The sequence below is a fragment of the Lycium barbarum genome, chromosome 5, assembly GCF_019175385.1.
Source record: "Lycium barbarum isolate Lr01 chromosome 5, ASM1917538v2, whole genome shotgun sequence".
In the NCBI taxonomy this organism is placed as follows: domain Eukaryota; kingdom Viridiplantae; phylum Streptophyta; class Magnoliopsida; order Solanales; family Solanaceae; genus Lycium; species Lycium barbarum.
Window position 1 is genome coordinate 57759346 of NC_083341.1, and position 17959 is coordinate 57777304.

The following is a 17959-nucleotide window of genomic DNA, read 5'->3' on the forward strand; positions in this document are numbered from 1 at the left end:
ATGTAAACAAAGGTTTAAGTTCATGTTTAGCAAGTATCAGAAAGGTTGGAGGTTGAACGAATCGACAGGAACCAAGCCTGGAAAAGGTGCAACTTGAAGCCTCAACTTGATGAACCGTCAACATGAATGATGGTCTGTCAAACCCCCACCGTCCATCTGTAGCGTTTCGATATTTTTTTCGATTCGTATTTGCACTTGCCTCATTTAAAAGAAAAGTATCCCGGGAAAGTACGATTGTCAATCGTACCGGGAAAAAGAACAAATATACCTCTAAGTGATGGTGCTCTAAATGGACTTTATTTTTTGAGTCACCACCTAGTTTTTAGGAAATTAGGAAAAACCAATTCGAAAAGGGTTCATTTAAAACAACTAAATTTTAAAAGAAACCTAATCTGACCAAAGTATGGGTAAGGGTTCTGGTGATCCCCCGGGGAATGTGTTAGGCACCCGGTATTAAAGATCCGTAAAATACAGTTGACCTACGGGTTCTAATAGTATGCCTTTGTAGATATGAATTGTTTTATAGTGAGAAAAATTGTTTTAGATCATATTTCCGCAACAAAAGAGTTTAGTCATCCATACAAAATACGTCACATTCAAGAAATGAAAGTGGTAAAATTTTGCCTAAAATTGGGCGTTTGGGTGTCGGACTAGAACACTTAGGCTAATACCCGAAGACTCTTAACCTAAATAGGACTCTACGTAAGTCCACCCAAAATAGTTTTGAAAAAATATTTTTTAAATTATAGAAAATAGTTTTTAGGAAAATAGTTTTAGGCATACTATTATAGTTCGTATGTTAATCGTATTTTTTATATTATATATTTTTTAGTCTTTTTAGTATAATATTTGTCCAAGGTCATTTGGAGTCCATTTGTCCAAATTGTCCATAGGTACGGTCTCAATTAGTCTCAATGTCCATAAATTACGAAGTCCTTTTTGTCAAAAAATTATATTTTTTTAAGTTTGAGAAAATGTCCATTTTTTGCCCCCAAGTCCGTTTCTGTCTCAAAAATCACTTTTATACGCCAATTATTATTATCAAAAATCAATTTTGTAACTTGGAAATGATTTTTAGCAACTCTAAATTTGTGATAATTATTAAAGGGTTCCAATAAGCCTATAATAATGAATAGGCAATGTAAAGTAAGGAGTTGGGCCTACCAAGCCCAACAGAGAAATAAAATAACATGACTGACTTAATCCGCTCCAAGTTACGCTCCAATGCATATGCTTATCTATGGTTGAGGTTGACTCGATCTAAATGAGTTGGTGGGCCTCGTTGGACCCACCAACGGATAGGGAGGTTTACAAATAACAAAGGGAATACAATATATTAGTACTTGACCAAAGGACATAAATTATATTTACATGGCCAAAAAATTAAATTACAATATAACTGGGCCAGGCCCATAATTACTAAACAAATAGGGAGGGGGACATTAATGAAAAAACGGACAATTTTTAAAACATAGATATCGGCTGAACCAGTGTATAGGCCCAAGAATCACACAAGCAGCAGTTTCATGAACAAGGTAAGAAGCCAAGTGATGAGAAGGGAAGACAGTAGCATAGAGAAGAAAAGAGGCAAAGGAGTGTCAATCAAGACAAAGAGACAAACAAAGGAAGGGTATGAACAACAACTATTTTTCAGTTTCAAGAAACCCAAACAAATAAAGTAGGGTAAGAGGATCAAGTTAAACAAGAGTGTATTTTTTGAGGCTATTCCTAGATTAAACTAGTGTCAAGTTCATTTTGTCCCTGATTACCAAAACAAGATAGCACAGAGCAATCATAAGTATAGGAATCAATTTCAGTCTAGTTTTTTGCCTATCACATGATTAAATGCCTAAATGATTCAAACATTAGGCTCAGGTAATTCCAGATTCCCTAGTTTCATTAGTTGAGATCAAAACAAGTTCAAGTTCAGAATTTTTTCCAAGCAAAGGCTCAACTACAAATCACAAGGTGTCTCTAACAACATCAGGCCATATAAGGATATTGGTAAAGTCCTCAAATGGTAGTCTAACTCAGTTTTACTCTCAGGATCACGCAAATGAGCCAAAGGCACAAGTAGAGATCAAGTAAGTACATATGGTAATCAGATGTGGTCACAACCAACAGGAAATTTCAAACAGATGCACTAATAGTTCAGGGGATCCAAAGTGAAACTAAAGAGGAGCATGATGCTATTCCTAGGTGCAAGTATAGGTCAGTTATAGTCTTAATCAGAAGGAGTTTAAAGAAAGGACACTTAAAGCTAAATTATGTGATCCTATTAGGGAGATATAGTGTTTATGGTACTCATCCTAGGTCCCAAGTGATATATTAAGTCACAGTGGCACTCAAACAATAAGTAAAGACAGGGTATAATCATATAAGCCACAAAATTGATCAGGCAAATGGAAAAGAAGAAGACAACAACACAACTACTGAATTTAGCCCTTTCAAGCAGTTTTAGGCTTAGTTTTAACCCTCCCATGCCTATCTTCTATGTGATACACCATGTACAAAAGTTCCAAGAAACTATGACCAAGAAACAACTTGAAGGAGCACAAATTATAAGAAAGAACAGACATCAGGATGCTCTAGGTAAATAACAGGTAAAAGGGAAGACAATTCACACATCAATCAAAAAAAGGAAAACTAGTTGAAACTTCTTATACTTAGTTTTAAAACATGAAATTAAGCCTCCATCCTCCCTACACTTCTACCTGTTTTAAATAAGGTAATAGAATAGGCATTGATAACACATACAATGTTCAAAATAACACTTAGTTTTCTCCAAAAAACAATAAGACTAGTAACAGGTGACATAGAACATCCAAAACAATCTTTTACACTTAGGTTCTCATTTCAAGATCACATATCTCACTAATAGTTTCCAGAATTTCAAACAAGTTTCAAAATCTAACAAACCATGTCCAGAATCCACTCAACCCTTTAAAGGAGACTTAATAGGACCAAAGAAAGACAAGACAGTGTCTAAACAAGGCAGAAACAATTCCATAAATCATTATAGTTCTTCCTATTTAAGTTTTTTTTTAAACAACCTCATAACAACACAAGGGATCAAAGGTACAGGTTTTTAGAACATTCATGTAAACACTAGGAAAGTTGTTCATTTGAGGATCCAAAACAACTTTTCAAGTCATCTAAATATCTTCCAATTAATCAATTTTGATGAGGAGAAGTATTAGCAGTCACTGCTATTTCTTAAAAGTCCTTTTAACACTAAAAAGGAACTAACAATATAGGTTTTCAAAACTAATCAGTCCAAAATCGACAATCCACATGGATATCAGTAATGCCTATTCATCCTTCAAATTTTTAAGTTCAAACAGTTACAAAATGAAGAGAATACAACCAGAAACCAGTGAATCATTTTTAAAGACCCTATCAGATTTTGAAAGTCCATCTTTTAGACATAAAAAAACAAAGTCAAACAAGCAGTCACAAACACACCTAACTCACAAATGGCATGTCAAGGTTCTTAGCCAAATTAGTGAGCTAAACCAACAAAACAAGATCAAAGAACCTCAAAAAATTCATTGATACAACAATATGGGATCAAAACAAACCCCTTTTCTTATCCAGAAAAAAAAAAACGAAAGATGTTTTCCTTTTGAAGACACAAATCCCTTAAATAACACCATGATGGACTAATGAACCTCTCAATACCTTGGACAGACTAAAAAACACCTCAATATCTCAAAAAATGCAATGGAACAGTAACTAAGAATACAAACCAGTTCCATTTCATGTATTAGACCTCAAATATTACATTATAGTACTAAGAATCATGTAACAACCTCATTATTCCAAACATATATTCAATAAGCAGCTTTACAAACAAGAAAAGCAATAGCATGATCCAAACAAACTTTAAACACACTCAACAAGCAGTTTCATAAACAAAAAGAAATACATGATCCAAACAAACTTTAAATACATATCATAGGCTGAAAATAGAGTAAATAGGCTAGAATGAGGTATTATCTCTTTGTAGGGCAACCAAAAGATCAAAATGGGGATTGAGTCTTCAAATACCAAGAACCAAGCACCTTTAAACAACCCTTAACTCTTAAATTTTTCCAAAAAATAATAGTATTTTTGTATGGTCTTGTAGTATATTGATATGATTATAGTATGTATTAAGTTCTCTTTTTGTATAGGTATTTAGGGGGTAGTATAGGTGGAGCTAATGTAGAAACTTAATGAGAATTTCACACTTAGCCGTGAGAGGAGAGAAAAAAAAATGGGATCCCTTTTTTAGTCATGAACACTATCTACTTATAGGATAGTAGTGGGAACCCTAAAGACCAAAATAGAAAGTTCTAGGTGCTCCCCCAAACAGATTTTACCCCCCATTCCAAAAATATCCCAAATAATTTCAAAAAAGGACAGGACAAAGGAAATTTTCAAAACTTGTACCGATTCGTACTATTTTCAATCACAATTTCAGATAAATCGCCTAATACAACTAAGAATCCAACTAATTATACCAAAAAATTCCAATAAAATTAAAAAAATCTAGGGTAGTACGCCTTGTCACAAATAAAACAAATTCACCTCATCCTAACGGTATAATAGTACCAAAATCGTACAAAACAAGATAGAATCCCCAATGCATGGTACTCAAATTATGGGAAATTACCCTAGGTCCCTGATTTAGTGCACATAGCGCACAAGTTGGCTAAGGGCTCGAGGCCCCGCCCATGGCAACTATGCACAATGAAAAAAACCCGAGCAACATCCCAAAACAATTCAATTCAAGACCAACAAATGAAAAAATTACATTAAATTGAACCTGACAATCGTGATAAGTCACGACTGGGCATGAAAGCCCCGTCAAATCTGGTAAAAAATGGCCATAAATCATCGTGAAACACCACCAAGGGCGGCAAAACCCTAGCCCTAACAAAATCGCCATTGACGAAGAGAGAGAGAGAGAGACGGGTAAAACAAATGAAAATGTGTGGGGGGGGGGGGGGGGGGGGAGTTTATTTTATTAAACTTCCCCTCCCCTTTTTAATAAACCCACCCTCCACCCCCACCAAAGTTTTTAAAGCATTTGAATTAACCCCCTTCCCCCAATTTAAATTAAATATAGACTAAATATTATAAATACACATATAACTAAATAAAATAGTTATTTAGGATAATTAAAATTTAAAACCTGTAAATTTAAAATATTAGTTTAAAAAAAAGCCTAATATTGATATAGTTCCGGGGAATATTTAAAAATGTGAAAAATGCGGTCAAAATGAGCAGTAATTCATAAGTTGTCTTAATTAACAATTTTTTCGAGTTAAGCAGAGTGGGATGTGTATTTCATCTTGAATTATATTTATGAAAGTAAATAACTCATAATTTTCTGGCAATTGTCAATTTTTACAGAATAATAATTAAATATCAATTTTTGCAATTTTCTCGGGATTTTGAAATTTAAATTTTTGAGGGTGCATCCTTGCTCCGTCTTTGACTCGGGAATTTTGAAAATTAAAATACGCGTCTTATGAGGTGAAAATTAGGTGTCAACACCATCCACCACTCAGAGGGTGGCCTCTGATAGGGGTGTTCATGGTTCGGTTTGGGTCGGTTATTGATTAAAATCATAATCAAACCAATTTAGTCGGTTTTTAAATGTCGAAAACCATAACCAAACCAAATAAAATAATAACCACCGGTTTGGTTATTGTGGGTTTGGTTTGATTTTTCAGTTTATGACTAACAGCCATGAGTCTTGTCAGTAAAATATTAAAAAGTTGAAAAAGACATGTCTTTTTTTTTGGTTCAAACGATAACTTTTATTAATAGTTTAAGGTGGAACATACATCATGGAAATATTTTCACTATTAGTGATAGTGTAGTACTCAAGTTACCCAAAGTTGCTAAACTATTACATATAGAGCTAAAAACTAACTTAGTAGTGGCTGTACCATTTTTTTCATCTTAATACACATACCTGTAAATAAAGTAAAGCATAGGAGCTTTTAGTTGTTGTTACAAACATACATATTAATTAAACATAAAGACTACCTAAAATTAAAATGAAAATCTATGAAATAGTGTAATGATCCCAAACTTTGGGGCAGGACTTGCATTTTGCCCTCAATTCTCCCATTTTATTAAAAAAACTTTGTGTAATGATCCCAAACTTCAGATATTTTTCTATCATTATCCCCAACGCTAGGGTATCGACTACAAGGAGTTGTTCTTTTCTGTTTTTTTAGGAGAATTACCCACGGAAGAAGTATTAGGGCATTACCATGTGCTTGAGTTGCAGCAAATGCTGATATTACTGAAGTATCTACTATAGGAATCTCCAAATCTACAACCTCTGTTCTCTTCATATGAAAAATATTAGAAGTTTAGGACCCATTCAGACAAGAAAAAAAAGAGGTATAAATTCGGAAAAAAAAAGAAGAGACAACCTAAAATCAAATGGCTTACAAAGAAAGGCTAAAAATTTAAGTTAAAGACATTAGACTCTAACGTGAGCTTCTGTTAGTAGGTTTACACTTAAGACTTAAAAAGGTTAAAAGACTTAAAGACATGGGCTTGGACATATTCTTAAAAGCATGGGCCTTAAACAATCATGTGAAATAAGTAGACCAAAAATCAAATTAATGATTAAAAGGTATAAAATATTTATAATTATTTATGAAAAACTAATATTATACATATAAACAATTATAAAATTTATGTATATAATTTATCGGTTTGGTTAGGTTATTTTTTAATAAAACCATAACCAAATCAAATATTATCGGTTTTTAAAATTTCAAACCAAATCAAACCAAACCAAACCAAACCAAATGTCGGTTTGGTTAAATTTTCGGTTTGGTTTTGGTTTTAACCAAAACCGTGAACAACCCTAGTCACTGATGGCAACTCGACGGTTGCACATGGACGAATCGTCAACATGTTCATGGTCCATCAATGTGCACGTCGAGTTGAGGCGGTGGCAACCGACTTTCACAAGTATAAATAGCCCCTCCCTTGTTATTTTCATAATTTTCAAGGTCCAGAAGCTTCACAATATATACATGTATTCTCCTAAAGTTCATACATCAATCCTTACGATAATTGTTGAAATCTAGCATCAATTAAGCTTGGGAAGTGCATATAACCTCGTAGGCTTCAATTCCATCTTTGTATCGCTGTGGTAAGGAGGAAACCTCCGATCCAAATTGGTACTAAGAGTCAAGTAGGCCAATTGTGGTAAAGATTCCCTCTCTATTACTAGTAAATTAAGTTAATTCGAAGTAATATTTGTTAGATTGTCGTGCGTTAAGTCTAATTGGGCAAAAGACGGCATAAACATCTTATGGGATGTTGTTAATGGAATTATATGAATATTGAATTAGATCAAATGCCTTTGATATTGGTTTTGTTGCTATTGTGATCATGGGAACATAGTATAAACAGATGAAATGCTGCCCGAAATTCCCTTAACCCCAAATAGTCTTAAAGATACACCACATATGCGTTGGTATATGAACAATTAAGGCCTAACTAAGGTCGTATATCGCCATGTAGAGGAAAGGGATGATCGGGCTTCTGAATAAGGAATTCTTTCAAGTAGCAGCTTGGCGAATTAAGGTATGTAAGGTGTTTGCTACTCCTCTTTGCTTTGCACGAATCTGAATTTAGCGTACCTATGCATAAACCCCAATGATTCTACTCCATTCATGTATCATTTCTTATAGGTGTTCTTTATCGAATTACTTACTTGTCTCCCCAATTAGTTTGATATACTTCTTGTCATAACCTAACCAGAGGGCCATGATGAGCACCCGGAGCTAACCTACCAAGCACCTATCATCATACTCTCATAATCATATATAGGTGAGCCACATGGTTATCCCATAATTACCATGCATCAATAACACAATTTTCATCGGGCTAAGGCACCATTTTATACAAACATCATCAACAATGCCCATATATATACACAAGCCGACAAGGCTATCAAAATGATATACACTGTCACGACTCAACTAATGGGTCATGATGGGTACCCGGAGCTAACTACCAAGCACCACTCATCATGCTAACTATCATACCCAACCTGAACATACGCCATCTCGACACAAGCTTATCATGAAACTAACTTCGAATATCTCTCCAAACATAAATCTACATAAGCCCACGGGGCTACAAAATGATATACGAAATATACACTGAAGAGGTCACATAACATCTACTACCCACACATGAGTATCTACGAGCCTCTAACTGGAATACTGAAATCATAAGGACGGGACAGGACCCCGCCATGCACCAAATGTGTACACGAAAGAATATACAAATAGGCTGCACCTCCGGAGTAGTGGGGTGCTCATGTACAACTGCTGATAAGGCTCTTAGGTGTCCGGTCTGTCTCCCTGTCTACCTGTGGGCATGAACACAGCGTCCATAAAAGAAAAAGGACGTCAGTACGAACACTGTACTGAGTATGTAAGGCGTGTACAAAAACATAATCAAGAAATAAGAGAGCATAAGATAAAGAGATAATGTCACGTCCCAAAATACCCGTTAGACATGATTGGCACCCAGCAAACACCACCCACCAGGCGAACCATATATCATACTCTTAATCATTTACAAAAGCACTAAAAGAAAATAAGTGCAGGTCCAACAACGTTATTAATGATAAAAATGTGAAATAGTCGCCAACCAAATCCATAATCGATTTATGAAAACCAACCAACGCTAAGATAAAAAGAATCTCTAGCCCACATCCCACGCTAAGACCATGGAGCATCTAACAGAGTTACATGAGTTTGAGTGTCGGGCATGCAAACCCAAAATAAAAGAAATAACTAGAAATAAACTAGATAAAGCTGAAATGGCTGCCTCCACGAACAATGCGGTGGCTTACCTCAGCAACAGAATCCACTCAAGAAGTCTTCAATTACCAGCCTCGTTCTCAATGAAAGTATCTGCATGGACATGCATGTAAGGAGTGAGTTATACATAAATATAACTAAGTAAGATCCTCGACCCGCCACTTCAAATACCCCTGGAACAAGTGTTAGAAAATACAAACACACAACAGGCATAAAAATATAATGCACATGAATATGTCATTATATAATAGCAACCAAGGTCCAAACCACTGTTTATCAAATATATTAATTATCTCAACACAATTTACACTACGAACCGTCATAAGTGGCAGTTAAAGAATTAGTCAACACTATGAATCCACGGAAATATACACAATGTGCCAAATATGTCAGGAAGCATACACAATGCTAAGGGAAGCATACACAATGCCCCAATATAATCAAGAAGCATACACAATGTTAAGGGAAGCGTACACAATGCCCCAATATCATGGCTCACAGCTATATCACATCACAAAATAATTTATAAAGAGAGTTTTGGATTATTTGAAAATAAAGTATATGCGATTGGCCTTAAGGACCACCGATTCTGCCAAGCGCACGCTCGCCCTAACACATGTGTTATATCCCATATTTTGAACCTTCGGATAATTTGAGATAATTGTGACTAGTAAGAGATAAGGCAATATTTTGATCTTATTTAATACATAAGTTGTTCATGAAAATATTGATGCGGAAATATTGAGGAAAGCTAAGGGAAAAATTGGAAGTTTGGAAAATAGTTTCATGAATTACAAAAATTAGTCACAAATAATTGGGCTTGGAAAAAAAAAAAAAAAAGAAGAGGCCCAAGCTGGTCGGCCAAAGGGGTACATGGGCCAAGGCCCATGTAATGGCTAATTAAGTAAATAAAAGAGAGAAAGGGCCACTATTATACATCATTTGTTCAAGAACTTTCAAGAAAAAGAAGAAGAGAGCACAAGAGAATAGGCCTATTCAGCCATTGAGAAAAAAAATGAACCATTGGAAATCTTGATCAAAAATTTATTTCTTCTAGTATTCCTACTAATTTGAAGGTCCTCTTTAACGTGGTATAATTGTTGAAGCAAGAATCCCTCTTATTGTTGCAAGTTCACAACCCTAGCTAAGTGGGAAGTTGAAGGAAAAAGGTAAGATTTAATCTTCTTTTATATGTTATGAATGGTTGTGTATGTTGTAGTATGTAGAAATGAATGAAATTCATGAAAATATGGAAGTTGAGTGGTGGCCGTGTATATGTAGTGTGTGTGTGTGGCCGTGTATGTGTTGTATTGTGTAGGGATGATGAACTAATTTTATCTAGTATTTTGATTGTTGTTGTAATGGAATCTATGATGAAAAATGGATGCCTAATGATTCTAGTGAAGTTGTGAGGGTTGGGAAGTTGTTTTAGAAGTTAATGTGAATTGTTGGTGAAGTTCATGAAATTGAAGGAAAAAAATGTGTTGTTATTGTTCTTATTCCATTTGGAAGATTTCGGGTGGCATAGCATATGGGTTGGATTATTTGAATATTGTACGGATTGGTTGAAGTATTCTTGAATATTGTTTGAATGGTTGCGGATTTGAACTTGAATATGTAAGCAATTATGAATTGAACGTAAATGGAAGTCGTCAAAGTTTGTATAGAGAAGTTGTTAACGTTGGAATGTGTTTTGAATTGATTGTTAATATTGTTGGAATAACTGTTGGTATTGTTGTTGCTAAGTTGGCCGAGTTAAATTCTCGGATTTGTTGTTGTATGTTTGGCCGAGTTGAATTCTCGGGGATGTTGCATTTACAAGGGAAATGCTGCCGAAATTTCTGTAGATTAAGTGTTGGTTTAGAATTGGACTCTAAGTGTTTATGGCTAATGTTCGATATATATGGATATTGTTGTAGATCTTGTGAAGCGAAAGACTTAAGTTCGGATTAGCATAGAAAGCGGGCAAGGTATGTATGGCTTAACCTTTTCTTGTTTGGCATGATCCTTATGAAATAAGTATATGATGTATATGTATGGTTTCAGAAAGATTCTTATTCTTAGAGTCACTAGGATGGCTAACGTTCTTGATTTCCCATAAGCTGTTCCGTATGGTTTTGACATGTATCCATGATGTCCGATGATGTGTATCTATGATGTCCGAAGTTTGGCCAATATATTTCCGAATAGCATTTGAGGAACGAATGATATGACTATAGTTTTGACCTTCCAAATGTTAACACATTCGATTGTTCCATCGAGCCTTTGATATGTTTTGGTACGTACATGTGATTCTAGAAGTCCTATTTGATTTAATCCATAACAATATCCGAAAGGTACTTGACGTGATTTTGGCCTTAAATTTCCAAAAAGGACTTCCGAAATGCTTATAGAACGTTCTGTACTTTAAACGCTCGTAACTTTCTCATACTTAGTCGGATTGACCCGAAACTTGTTTCTGAGCCCTCCGATGTCGGTAAGTATACTTATTTGTCGAGTCCTGATTTATATGCATATAGTTTCTCACTACTCCGCTCGTGCACGCCTTAATATGTCTATTCACAGAGTCCCGGGCCGGGTATGTTATCGTGCGCACTCCTCTGCATTATTCACCGAGTCCCTTAATGGGCCGGGTACGGTATATGTTTATGATGATATGATGATGATGATGTGTTATGGTGGCCAGGAGGGCATATGATGATTTGATTCACCGAGTCCCTTAATGGGCTGGGTACGGTATGATTCATTCACCGAGTCCCTCACTAGAGGGCCGGGTACGGTATGTATATATGTATATGCATGATGACATGATGGCATACTGATATGATGATATGACTTCACTTATCGAGTCCCTCACTAGCGGGCCGGGTACGGTATATATGTGATATATGATGTTGATATGCATGACTCTATTCACCGAGTCCCTTACTAGAGGGCCGGGTACGGTATATGTATACATGTATTCATGATGACATAATGACATGATTTCAGTCACCGAGTCCCATGATGGGCCGGGTACGGTATGTGATATGAAAATGTTTGATTTTGTTCCGTACTACACAGGTACAATGGTTTCTTGACTATGATACTTGACTCTTGGAATCTCTATTTCAGTTATGATCCTTCCAGTTATATTTCATGCCTTACATACTCAGTACATATTCCGTACTGACCCCCTTTCTTCGGGGGCTGCGTTTCATGCCCGCAGGTACAGACATTCGTGTGAGTGACCCAACAGCTTAGGCTATCCGTTCTGCTGCCTTGGAGTGCTCCCTTGTTCTGGAGCCCATATTTTGGTACATTATCTTCCGTAATGTATATGTATGTGTATATTCAGGGGTACCGCGGGGCCCTGTCCCGTCATATGATGCTGTTGTGTTTGTTAGAGGCCTGTAGACATATATTTGGGTCATGGGTCGCTATTGTTCGGTTATGTCTGTGGTTTGCGTCTAAGCGATCCTATTTGCTCTGACAGCCTTAACGGCTTGTATGTATGTATGCTTATGTATATGGTTCGGATGATATGCTCCACGACAGCCTTAACGACTTCTGTATGATATGTATGTATATGCGATCGCTTTAGACTAAAATCTGTATAAATTAATATATGTCGGATATGAATAAAATATGGATATGTCGATTTGGTAAGTAGGTGTGTATGGGTGTCCAACTCGGGCACCAGTCACGGCCCACGGGGTGGGTCGTGACAACATGGACCAGGTAGACAAAACATATTTTTAAAACGGGTTTTGAAAAGCAAGTACCCACAGCTTAAACTCTCACTTACCTCAAATTCACAATTCAAGCCCACTTACCAATAAATCAAAACTGCGTTCTCGAGTCTCCGGATTGCCTCAAACTACACAACAACGGATTTAGAATGGTCAAAACCTTTAGGGTAAACCACTTCCATATTTTTAGAGGCTTAAACAATTAAAGTAAAATTTTAAAGGACGAAAACGCCCTCTAGTCAATGTGTTCAAAACCCGACAAGACTTATGTTTTCGGAAAGGCCTTAACAACAGGATTCCAACGATATATAGAAGTCTAAAATCCGACGCTATTTGCCTTTTCAAATCAATGATTTTGGTTGAAGAACCCTAGAGCTAAACTTTCTCAATTCCTCAAAATATCCCCATGTTTTCACCATAAAGATTCACCCATAATTATGTAATAAACTAAAATAAAAGATTAGAGTCATTACCTTAATGATTTGAGATGAAAGTTCTTGTTTTTATCCTCTCTTTTCCTTTCTTTTCCTTTGTCCCACTGGTTTTTTTCTCCTTCTGTTGGCACGTCCCCCCCCCCCCCCCCCCCCCCCTTTTTTTTTGTTTCAGCAATTTAGTGATTCATGTCTGATGGCTTAGCCATCAGAATTTTAAAGCCCCTTTTTTTATTTTTTCCTTTTCCTTTTCCTTTTTGGGCTTGGCCCACTAAATTGCTTCTTTTTCTATTTTCTCTTTAATTCTAATTACGAATTGTTTTCTTTTAAATTCCTTTTAGCTAAAATTACCAACTAAACCCTTATTTAGATATTGGGTTATTACATTCTCCACCACTTAAATAACGTTCGTCCTCGAACAGATCTAGATCATACCTGTCGCGTCAAACAATTGAGGATATTTATCTCGCATATCCGTCTCAGACTCCCAAGTAGCCTCCTCGGTTGTATGATTACGCCACAACACTTTGACTGAAGCTACCTTCTTCGACCTCAATTGTCGCACTTGCCTATCAAGAATAGATATCGTAACCTCCGCATAAGTCAAATTTTCATCGAGCTCCACATCTTCTGGTTGAATCTTATGGCTATCATCACCAACATATCGTCTTAGCATAGACGCGTGAAATACAGGATGAACAGTAGACAATCTCGGAGGTAAAGCAAGTCTATATGCCACCAACCCAATTCGATCCAAATTCTCATAAGGACCAATGTACCTAGGACTTAACTTACCTTTCCGACCGAATCTCATAACTCCTTTCATAGGGGATACTTTTAGAAAGACTTTTTCCCCCTTCATGAACTCCATATCACGTACTTTCTTATCTGCATAGGACTTTTGTCTACTTTGTGCTGTCCGAAGCCGTTCTCGTATCAATGCAACTTTTTCCAAGGCTTGCTGAACCAGATCTGGACCTAATAGCTGTGCTTCGCACGGTTCGAACCATCCAACTGGTGAACGACACCTGCGACCATATAGAGCCTCAAACGGCTCCATCGGTATACTCGATTGGTAGCTGTTATTATAAGGAAACTCTGCCAAAGGCAACTGATCGTCCCAATGACCACCAAAATCAATCGCGCAAGCTCTAAGCATGTCCTCTAAAATCTGAATAACTCGCTAAGACTGTCCATCAGTTTGTGGATGAAAAACTATACTCAACTCGACCTGTGAAACCAACGACTTCTGAAAAGTCTTCTAAAACTCAGCAGTAAATTGTGCACCTCGATCAGATATTATAGAAATAGGCACACCATGAAGTCGTACTATCTCACGGAGGTAATTATTTGCTAACTGCTCTGTGGTATGAGTAACCCGAACTGGTATAAAATGAGCGGATTTGGTGAGTCTATCCACAATCACCCATACTGAGTCCTGTTTCTTGAAAGTATTCGGCAAACCAACTAAGAAATCCATCGTAATCCTTTCCCCCTTTCACTCTAGGATAATCAAGTTTTGCATTACTCCGCCGGGTTTTTGATGTTCATAGTTGACCTGCTGATAATTTAAGCAACTTGTCACATGTTTCAAAATATGAGCCTTCATACCTTTCCACCAATATAATCCACGCAAGTCTTGGTAAATCTTCGTAGCACCTGGGTGGATGGAGTATCGCGAGCTATGAGCCTCTTTAAGAATTAGTTGCTTCACATTACCCACCATAGGAATACACAGTCTACCATGAAAACGTAACACGCCTTCGCCATCAATAGAGAATGACTTAAAGCCCCCATTTTGCACTTGATCTCGCAGTCTAGCAAGACGGGGATCTTCATATTGGCAAGCCTTGACGTACCCCACTAAGGACGATTGTGCCACCATAACTGCAAGTAACCTGCCCTGTACTGTATGATCAATCCGAACTCCGCTGTTGGCTAACGCTTGAATATCCTTAGCCATAGGTCATTCTTCAGCAGTAAATCGGTCCAAGCTGCCCATAGACTTTCTATTAAAGGCGTCTGCCACCACATTCGCCTTACCAGGATGATACAAAATAATAAGATCATAATCTTTCAGTAACTCTAACCACCGTCGCTGTCTCAAATTCAGATCTCTTTGCTTGAATATGTATTGCAAACTGTTGTGATCAGTATAGATTTCACACGGCTCACCATAAAGATAGTGACGCCAGATCTTGAGTGCAAATACAGCTGCGGCCAATTCTAAGTCATGAGTTATATAATTCTTCTCATGTTTCCTTAGCTGTCGAGACGCATAAACTACCACTTTACCATTCTGCATCAAGACACAACCCAACTCGACTGGAGATGCATCACAATAAATGGTGAAACCACCCTCATCAGTAGGTAAGGTCAAAATCGGAGCCGTAGTCAATGTAGTCTTTAATTTCTGAAAGCTTTCCGAACATTCATCTGACCATTGGAATACCATACCTTTCTGAGTTAAACGTGTCAATGGAGCAGCTATCTTCGAGAAACCCTCCACAAACCTTCTGTAATATCCAGCTAGTCTCATGAAGCTGCGTATCTCTGTGGGAGTAGTGGGTTGAGGCCAATCTCGAACTGCTTCAATTTTCTTTGAATCAACTTGAATCCCATCTCAGGAAACCACGTGTCCTAAAAAGAAAACCGTGCTCAACCAGAACTCACATTTTGAGAACTTGGCATAAAGCTTTCGTTCCTTAAGTGTCTGTAGCACAATTCTCAACTGTTGTCCATGCTCAGCCTCACTCCGAGAGTAGACCAAAATATCATCAATGAACACAATCACAAAATGGTCTAAGAATGCCTTGAATACCCCGTTCTTGAGGTCCATAAATGCTGCGGGGGCATTAGTCAGCCCGAATGACATCACCAAAAATTCGAAGTGCCCATATCTTGTCCGAAAAGCTATCTTGGAGATGTCCTCAGTCTTAATTCTCAGCTGATGATAACCTGATCTCAAGTCGATTTTGAAAAAATGAGTAGCACCATGAAGTTGATCAAACAAATCATCAATACGAGGCAGTGGATACTTATTCTTGATAGTCTCCTTGTTCAGTTGTCTGTAGTCAATGCATATTCTCATCGTGCCATCTTTCTTCTTCACAAATAACACTGGTGCACCCCAAGGCGATACACTAGGCCTAATGAACCTCTTATCAAGTAGCTCTTGGAGTTGAGCATTAAGTTCTCTCAACTCGGCTGGAGCCATACGATATGGAGGAATAGAGATAGGTTCTCGATTTTTGTCATCGGGGGTAGGCCGGGTAAATCTTCAGGAAAAACATTCGCAAATTTGCGAACAACAGGAACACTATCAATAGTAACATTCTTCGCTCGAGTATCATAAATGGTGGCAATAAAACCCAAACACCCATGATTAATCATTCAGCGTGTCTTTACATAAGATATTATTTTTCCCTGAGTCACAGGAGTCATGCCTTTCCACACTAAAGTTTCTCCAGGAAAATTAAAACATATAAGCTTAGCATAGCAATCAACCGATGCATAACATGATGCCAACCAATCCGTGCCCATAATCACATCGAAAGCGGACATCGGTAACACACATAGATCAACTACGGTGTCCCTGCCATGAACAGATATCACACAATCTCTATAAACTCTATCCACTAATGTACTCCCCCCCTTCCCCCCCACTAGGGTTTCTACCACATACGGCACATTAATAGACCCAACTCCCTGTTCTAAGAATATAGCAAAAGAAGGAGATACATACGAATACGTAGAACCAGGATCAATTAGAGCATATGCACCATGAGAACCAATAGTAATAATACCTGTGACTACTGCATTAGATGCCTCGACATCCTGTCTGGTCATAGCAAAGAATCTCGGCGGTCCACCCCCTCCCTAAGCAACCTGTGCATCCTGTCGACCCTGTCCACGAGCACCCTGTGGAGCGGTCCTAGCTGGCTGAATCTGACCCTGTGTAGCTGTAGTAGTTGTCTGCGGTTGTTTAGTAGCTGGACTAGCACCAGAATTTTCTTTAGGACAGTATTTAGCAATATGCCCCTTTTCACCACAAGTAAAACAAGCCCCATCTGCCCCAAAGCAACGACAACTGTGATTTCTACCACAGTTAGAACACCTCAGATGATAACCTGACTGATATTAGCTATTACCCTTCCTCTGCATCTGCTGCTGGCCCTATCTAGCGCAATAAACACTAGAAGACTGCACCACTGATTCTGACTGAGTAGATCTGGACTGCCCACGATAAAAACCACTCTTGCCCCCAGATGGAGCACCACTAAACCCACCTGTGTTGCGTGGCTTTTTGCTTTCACGCTCAACTTTTTCCATCTCTAGATAGGACTCGTAACGGAGAGCACTGTCAACTACATCTGAATAGGTACCATATCGCACATCTCGTACCACAGGACCATGATAGCGATGCTCAAGTCCATCCACAAATCGTCTCACCTTCTCTCTCGGATCCTCTACCAAATAAGGTACATACCCGGATAAATCTGTAAACTTGGCCTTATATTCTGTAAAGGTCATAGTTCCCTGCCACAGATTATTAAACAGGCGTCTCATGTCATCTTGCTTGCTTAATGGAACAAACCTATCCTTAAACAGTGCTAAAATTTCTGACCAAGTAATAGGTGGTAACCCTGCTGGTCTACCTCTCTGAATCGAAATCCACCAAGACTCTGCAGAGCCTGAGAATAAGAAAGTGGCAAATTACACACCACGAGTCTCCTTCAGCCCCAACCTAGTCAATATATTTTCACAACGATCAATGAACTTCTGAGGTTTAATAGAAGTTGGTGAAGCATCAAACTCTGGTGGCTTATGATCCATGAAATTCTTAAATTCCTTAGATTGCCCTGCAGACTGGAAAACCTGTTAAGGGGCCAACCGAGGTGTCTAATTAGCTGCACCATTCAACTGAACTTGAGCTTGT